Source organism: Gadus chalcogrammus, chromosome 15 (assembly GCF_026213295.1).
Source record: "Gadus chalcogrammus isolate NIFS_2021 chromosome 15, NIFS_Gcha_1.0, whole genome shotgun sequence".
Taxonomy (NCBI): domain Eukaryota; kingdom Metazoa; phylum Chordata; class Actinopteri; order Gadiformes; family Gadidae; genus Gadus; species Gadus chalcogrammus.
Genome location: NC_079426.1, coordinates 10,450,427 through 10,458,894, shown reverse-complemented (window position 1 = coordinate 10,458,894; position 8,468 = coordinate 10,450,427). Strand labels below are relative to the sequence as shown.

Genomic DNA, 8,468 nt, shown 5'->3' with positions numbered 1-8,468 from the left:
TACCTAAATTGCAACATCAGCTTTTGAACCGAACACCAGCCTCTTTCTGACCCCCACTGTTGCCTGGTGTTGTAGCGCCATCTGCTGCTAGAAGCAGCACAATACAAAGAAAATATTTCAAACACCTACACATTATGGCGGGAAAAAAATGAACAGAAAATTAAAACGAAATGTAGAATTACAAACGTGACCCCTTAAATCAACCCCAATTACTGTGTCACCCTTTTACACCTTAACTACCTTGATAAAGACGTTATATACAATTACAACTCCATTTATTCCCACTTAAATTACATGACATTGATATTTTACTATTAGCTTTGCTTCAGGGACAGACAGAAGAGCATGTCTGTAAATATTTATAGAGCTATAAAGTTAAAACAGAGCAAAGAAAAAACAACCATAGCAGCAATTTCGTTATTAATAATAAAGTTCAACACCACATAGCGACACCACATGCCTGAACACTGGGTGGGGGAGCTAAGGCATGATGAAGAGGGGGGAGGGGGGGGAAGGTGGAGGGACAGAAGAACAGACTTACTTGATGTGACATATCCATATAACTTATATTTGGCTGAGGAGAGTGCAAAGACAAGTGGTAGGTTACATGGAGGTAGAGAAGATGAGGATATACACAGAGACACAAAAAAAAAGAGGAAACGCAACCATAATCGGGGTGAATGAAACAACATAATGAGGAAATAAAAACATAACAACACATTGTTTTTTTATAGACGAGTGATGAAACAGTTATTAGTCAAAGGCATACTTTAAATGTTGGCATGGTCATTGAGATGATGAAGGATGAAGTGGTGGTGCAGTTTAAATAAAACGATACAAGAAGATGAATGAAATGAAGTGTTACCGAGCGTAGAAAGCAGTCTGGGGGGCCAGCCATGATTTAAGTTTGAGTGTGTTAGTCTTAGTCTTAGAAAATAGAAAAACTGAGTTGGTTACGTGTTTAGTTTTAGGTTTTATTATATCTTTATATTCTTATTATGTGTATGTATTTGCGATGGCTGGATTTCACCCAGAGGATTCCTGAACATTCTGAGCTCCATGAGAGTGACAGTGGCTCTGGACTATCGTCACGACAACTACTAAAGCAATAATAAATACAATGACAACACCCAACCACCACCACCACAACAACAACAACAACTTAACAACAACAACAACAACAACAACGAATTAGGAACGACTGCCATTAAAACAATAGATCGCAAAAGCAAAATCGGGAAAAATGGCCAACAACAGACACGATAACAAAGAACTTCTTTAGATTTGTGAGTCTCTGGTTTTCATTCACAGAATTAGAGGAAACACAATGTTCCAAACCACAAGCCTCTCCCTCTCGCTCTGCTGTGTGTAATCAGGGAGCTCTGACCGAGGATGATGCCTTCTGCCAGTATCTGGGCACTATAACAAACCCCTGTTTGGGTACTTCAGAGCCAACATAATGGGTGTTCTGTCCCGTACTTAAGACATGAAGGGATGTAAGCTGGTGCACCACAGCAGATAGCCACTCTACCCCGATGGTGAAGGTCACAGTGAAAGCTCTTGGGTGACCTATGACCCCCACCCCTCCTCTCGTACAGAGAGCCACAGAGCGGTCCTGGCATCTGTCTCTAGCGATCTGCCTGCGCTCCGCCGAGGAGGTAGGGCTAGGCTAGGCTAACTGGCTAGCATGTAGCGGCACTATGCTATAGGGGATCAGGGGGGAGAGAAGGGGGGGGGGGGGGGGGAGCTGGTGGACAGCAGCTGTCAGGACAGGTTTGCTGACGGACCAGCCGGGCTGGCGAGATGAAAACGCAAACATAATTTCCATGTCGGCACGGATAAGGTCAGCCAGCTGAAGACATGCACGACACACACAGTACATGTGTAGGCACTGGTACAGACGTGTACACGCACAAACAATAACGTATGCGGACACACACACACACGCACTCACACACAGACAAACCCACACACGGTGGCCAGTATGTCCTAGCATACGTCCCCAGCGAAAAGGCCTTCAGCCTCCAGCCTTCGAGGCTAAGTGACCGCCGCGAGACCACGGGGGTCCAGATCTGACTGACCCGTGTGTGTTGGAACATTCTGTGCTACACTAAGCTCCATAACCCCCAGCTCTGTGGGGGACTCCTACACACACTTAACCATGCTGGGCCAGCTCCACGATAGGATGTCACATGGTGTAGCTATGCTAAGCTTATTCTCAATATTAAACGTGCCTAGTTTCAATATTAACTATCCTATTCCTTCATTTCCCATGGGGTATTCATGTAGTGAATGTTATCTTCTATTTTGTATAAGCACCATCTCTGGTTTCAGACTTAAAAAGTGTCAATTGTAATAACATGGTTAAAGTTAGTCTAGATTATCTCTTCCAATGTTCTGTCTCCGCCTAAACTCATCTAGCATGATGGCAGTAGTAACTTTTTCCTTTTTTGCTGCCTGAACTTGTAGCTGTATATTTTGGACTTGTGTCATTGTAAAATGAGTATTACCAAGAAAAAGTGGTTGAAAACAATAGTATCTTCTGTATCCTCTACATATGCTATTTATTAAAAATAATCTGAAATCCATACCACTGAAAACCATAAAGACCAATTGTGTACTAGGGTTCAGCCAGCGAGACAGTAGCCCTGCATTGTTCCCTGTCCTGTGTGTGTGTGGTCCGAGTTATACTAAGTGTGCCGGTACATGGAGCTAAGTGGTAGAGGCACTGAAACAAACGAAGGACAAAAAATCAAGAAGTTTCCAAGAGATCAATTATCCAAGTGCCGCTTCAGAGTAAAGAATCTGCTCCAGATTTACAGTTAGATTAGAAAATCCTCCTGGAAACCAGACGTATTACTCTGTGTGCTGGTGAAAAAAATTAAATAGGTGCAGCTGTTCACCGAAGACAAAGAGGAGCAGCAACCTTCCTATAAGGCCACTGTGCTAGTAAGTAAGCTAGGCTGTAAAGGAGACAAACTGTAAGACAGAGCAGGCTTACAGAGAGATAGAGACAGAGACAGACAGAGGGCGAGAGAGACGGAGAGAGAGAGAGATAGACAGAGAGAGAAACAGATAAACAGAGAGAGAGAGACAGAGAGAGAGAGAGAGAGAGAGAGAGAAGGGAGAGACAGCGACAGAGAGAGACGGAGAGACAGAGAGAGTGACAGAGAGAGCGAGGAAGAGAGAGAGAGAGAGAGAGAGAGAAGAGAGAGAGGAGAGAGAGAGAGAGAGAGAGAGAGAGAGAGGTGGACAGAGGGGCCTTTTCTTCCGGATATCCTACAGGGGGTTGAGGGGGTGGGGTGTGGGGTAAGGAGGGGATCAGCAAGCATGTAATGGGCGGTAATTGGTACCGAGGGATATCAGCACCGATCCCAAACTACTAGGAGAGAACGAGGGAGAGGGAGAGAGTGGTAGAGAGAGGTAGAGAGAGAGGAGGAAGAGAGAGAGCAGCCTAGCCAAAGCGATCGAGCCACGTTTGACACTAATCCGGGCTGAGCCGTCGGACGGTGGGAGAATGTGGGAGAGGAAATCAGATCTGCACGTCTGATTTCAGCCGCTGTGATAGCCGGTGCCTGCTGCTGCCATGTCTAATTGACAGACAATTTAGTATTTCCACGTCCACTCTCGTCCAACGAAGAGGAAAAGTGGGTGAGAAGGAGGAGGATTTACTTTTTACCTGACCTTTTTCATTTCATCGTGCCAATGTCTTTTTTTCCCCTACTCTTTACTTAAGGTTTCACATCTCGTCGATCTTCTGCTCTGGTTTTAACTACAGTGGGAGGATTCCACTCTTCCTGCTTCCCACAGCTCTCCTCTTCTTCCCTTTTCTATCGCACCATACTCCCCCCCCCTCTCCCTCTCTCTCTCCCCCTCTCATGCTTTCTTCGTCTCTGCTGATCCATCTCACTCTGTCTTTCTCTCTCTATCCCTCTCTCTCCTTTAACCAGCACCACCTTTCTGGGCAAGCACTAAAGTTGTGGTTAACGTGTTTGTGACTGTTGGAAAAAAAACTGCTTTGCTGATTTACAATTGTATCTGATAAACCAATAAGGGTTGATTCGCTTGGCCTTTTCTGCCGAACGTAATAGAACGGTTTAAAAACAGAGACAAAAAAGTTTGATTGTACGTTATTTGGTGTGATCTACCTAAATAATGTGCTATCTCTCACGGTAATTGTTAGCTTATGAATAGATTTTTTGTCATTGTAAGAGCTTGAATATTTATGAGGCTTGAAAGAGCGCTAGACAATTAAAATATTCATAATCCAATTTTTGAATTGTAATGTGGTGATCTCCAGAATAAAGAATACAAATAATTGGCTTACGAGTTCAGTCATGTAAATAATGTAAATTAAAAGCCCAAAACAATATTTAAATGTGAAAAAGGAAAAAAATTAAATAAATGGAGGTTCCCCAAAATTTAAGCACCTATATAATATAATTGTTTTCCAATTTTATCCCTGCGGAACATTCTATAAAAAAATTATTAGCTTTTTTTAAGACACCATCACAACACCATTAGAGACATAAGCATTATAGCACTAGTCACCAAACTGCTGGACTGACACGGCATGCAGTAGCTAACAGCTAAAGTAGAGCCACACCACAGCAAAGAACTCATACAACCACGACAAAAGTCACTCGAGGAAGAATGAAAAATGAGAGCAGAAATAAACTGAAGGAAATTTTCATCAAACGCTGACCGCAAACATAATACACAAAAAGCGATGTACCAAGTGAGAGGCAAACATTTTTTATCTAAATAAACACTTGATAAGTGTTTACTTTAGATCTATATATACATATATAAGATATATCTCATATATATGATTGTTCAAATGCTCAAACGTATGGCTGTTGAAAACAGCCACAGATGGACAGAGAGAAATATAGAGATAGACCGAGAAATAGATAAATACATACATATAGTAAGCCACGAAAATATGAAAATATGAACTATGCACACTGCATTTATAGCAACACATACGTACACTACACAAGGACGCACGCACACACAAACAAACACACAGACACACACACATCACATGGAACATGGACACACACACACACACACATACACACACACACACACACACACCACAACCATCGCATGGAACATGGACACACGCACACACACGTTCACACACGCACACACCATCGACTCGTAACGTCATGACACACACAGCATGTTTCTTGGGGGGCAAAGGGGGGTGGGGGGGGGGGTGGGGGTGGGCGGTGTAAACTTACAGGCACGTAAGGTGGTTGCGCAATCATGAACAGAGACAGAGGAAAGGGGGTAGGCCCGCTGCAGGCTGTCCGCGTTACTATGTACACTGCCTGACATGCACGAGCACTCGGTCGCTGAGCGGCCGCAATCAAAACAACATGCCAGTTTCATTCGCTTGCAGATGGACATCTTGGCTACGTGGTCGGATCAGGCGGAGGTGGTGGAGGAGGAGGAGGAGGAGGAGGAGGAAGAGGTGGTGGTGGTGGTAGTGGGGGTGGGGGTGAGAGGAGAAGGAGGAGAAGCAGCAGGTTAATGGCATAGAGGAGAAAATAAGGGACATCCTGGAATCGGGGGGGGGGGGGGTAGAGACAGGTCATTTCAGCATTAAAAAAGGAGGAGTAAAGCCCGCGTCACCACCATCGTCCACCTGCCTGTCTGTCTGTCTGTCTGTCTGTCTGCCCGTCTGTGGCCACAGACGTGGTTCTCTTGTCAAGAAACCAGCGTGGTGTTCATAGCACATAGGGAACTGCCTCAATCCGTATAGATGGTTACTGTACATTTAATTTTAGTGGATGCTTTCAGCAATCATTCCTTGCTCATATGTGTATCATTATTAAGTGGCAGAACATGTACATATTTACTTATGATCGTATTATCCACTGATATGTGTGGAATTCTTTGTGTTGTTAACGCTGGATTCTATTGACAGAAAGAGATCCGTGTGCGACTGCAGCTCAATGCAACAGGATGTCAAGAGGTCAAACCATGGCAGAGGGGGAGACGGGGGTAAAAGGTTGGAGAGGGACAAGGGCGGGAAAGGAAGGGGAGAGATGGATAGCATTCAGAAGGCATGGGAGAGGGGCAGTGGGGGGGGGGCAATGTCTTCAGCAGCAAACAGAATATTCAATACATCTTGTACATCCTTTATGTATCCGGTGGTTTAACGATGCGGATAACGTACCTGTGTCCCATCATGCAGCTGTGTTAGCAGACCTCTCCAATAGCATCCCACTACACTACTCGCTGTGGCCGAATCATGCTGGGATCGAACCTGCGGCTTCCACACACACCCTCCCCCCTTGGCAAGGGGGTGTGTCGTTGTGTGTGTGTGTGTGTGGGTGTGTGTGTGTGTGTGTGTGTGGTGTGTGTGGGTGTGTGGTGTGTGTGTGTGTGTTGTGTGTGTGTGGGTGTGTGTGTGTGTGTGTGTGTGTGTGTTGACACACTTTTAGTCCTCAGGACTTTGTTTAGAGGGACTGAAATATATACAGTGTATGCGTGTTTTTGTGTGTGTATGTGTGTGTGTGTGTGTGTGTGTGCGCGTGTGTGTGTGTATGCATTTGTTTGTGTGTTTGTTAGCCCTGGCCCCAGGGGGAGTGGGGGTGAAAGTCACAGAGGACAGTCTCTCCAGAGTGCTGGGACTCTAGGTACGACCACAGAGCCCCTGTTCCCATCCGACACGCACACCTTCTCTCTCTGGCACGGTGCAAGCGCACAATGTGCTATTTGACTACTTTTAGGACTATTCAATACTTTAAGAATACAATTTAAATTGTGTTGGCATTGTCTTTTTGAATGTCTACAACACGTCTCGGGGAAATGAAGGTTCGAACCCGGCGCCTCTCGGCTGGGAATCAAACACATGCCCCCAGTCTATCCGGCGCTCCACCCACATACTTACACAGAGACACAGCCACACATCGCTGGAGGGCAGCGTTGCGAGCGGTCAACTGCTGGGGTGTGTATGTTTAAAGAAAGTTTTATAAGGAGAGAATGGCGTGGGGGTCATAGAGTGGGAGTCATAAACCAACAAGGCCCCGGGAGGAAAACAGGGTTGTTATTGTACGACGTGCAGAAAAAAAACAACAGCCATGTTAGAATCTCACGGAGCATGCAATGGAAGGTGCAGGTTTTTTGTTTTTTGTTCTCCCTTTGCAAGGAAAAAGGAGGTGCAGACGGATGAGATGTTGAGTGAGTGATTGGTGCTACTGGTACATGCTGAGATGTAGTCACGACACACAGGGGATGGGGGTGCTGACACACTCATGTTTACAACACGTATCCACGCACGTTTGAGGTGGGGACAAAGAACAGACACAGAGAGACACACACACACAAACACACACACACACACACACACACAAATACACACGCATATACATATACAAGTACACGCAAATACAATGATGGTAAACTTGTGTGGCCTCACAAACAACAAAACGATGTGTACATTTCTGGGGGAAGGTCCATGATAGGACGTCCTTAAAGAGAAGGATTCAACATGAGAGAAGCCCTGATTGACAGTATGTGTAGGTCTTCTTTTATGGTGCGCTACCCTAATCCACCATCCTACAACATACTAAATCCGACCATAGGGGCACCATGTTGAATGTCCCAAAAATGAGCACGACAACTACTGTAAACCCTTCGGAATTCAACGGTTATCCTATTCAGCAAGAGTGCAAGGTGAAATGATTACTGCACACCACCAGTGTACATTTCCTATCTTATACGTGTTGGAAAATGTAGAATCAACTTTGTACCTTGTTTCCTGAAAGACAAACTTTAGCACAGCGGAAATGCAGGGGCTATATAACAAACATCAACAATTGCTAAATAAGTAACAATATAAGTAGAAGTAATAGTGTTTTTTCAAATGTAACATTACAGCACAAAAAATCCCACATACAAACAAACACACAGGTGTACATTTACATTCTTGCTGAATAGTCATAAGAGAACCTCCATGTCGTCGACAGACTGACTCTGGCACGGTACCGCCATCTAGTGGCCATTCATGACTGTATACGACACTACTGAGAATATAGCTTGTAAAACTTTAGTGGAAAATATGGAGCTCTATAGACTGTCAGAATTGAAAGTCAGGGGAGATGGAGCCACAGTATTTTAATCACGCAAGCCACTGATGCTCTCTGGAAACCTAACAGGAGCAGAGAGAGGAACCAGAGTTTTGTAAACTGGGCCCGAAATCAGAAGGCAAGATGAACCAGATTGCTTTGATTACATTTTGGCGTGCTAGTTCCTTGGCAATATAAAAAAAAAATCACTTTCCACTCTCTGTATACGCACGGCGACAGATCACATCCAACAGATTTAGGATTTAAATCTCACCGCTCCTTGTTTATCTACTCCACAGTTTTAAGGCTTAGCTCAGCTGTCTCCCTGGAACTTGACTCAAAAGACCAAAATAAAAAAGGCTTGACTTTCCAGCCTTCTCCCCG

At 44.7% G+C, this 8,468-nt stretch overlaps 1 protein-coding gene across 1 annotated transcript in view; it reads right to left on the bottom strand.

Annotated features, from left to right (window-relative positions):
- The window catches only part of kcnma1a (potassium large conductance calcium-activated channel, subfamily M, alpha member 1a), a 163,331-nt gene that overhangs the window by 48,792 nt on the left and 106,071 nt on the right, over nucleotides 1-8,468 (bottom strand). The gene's annotated exons all lie outside the window — the stretch shown is intronic.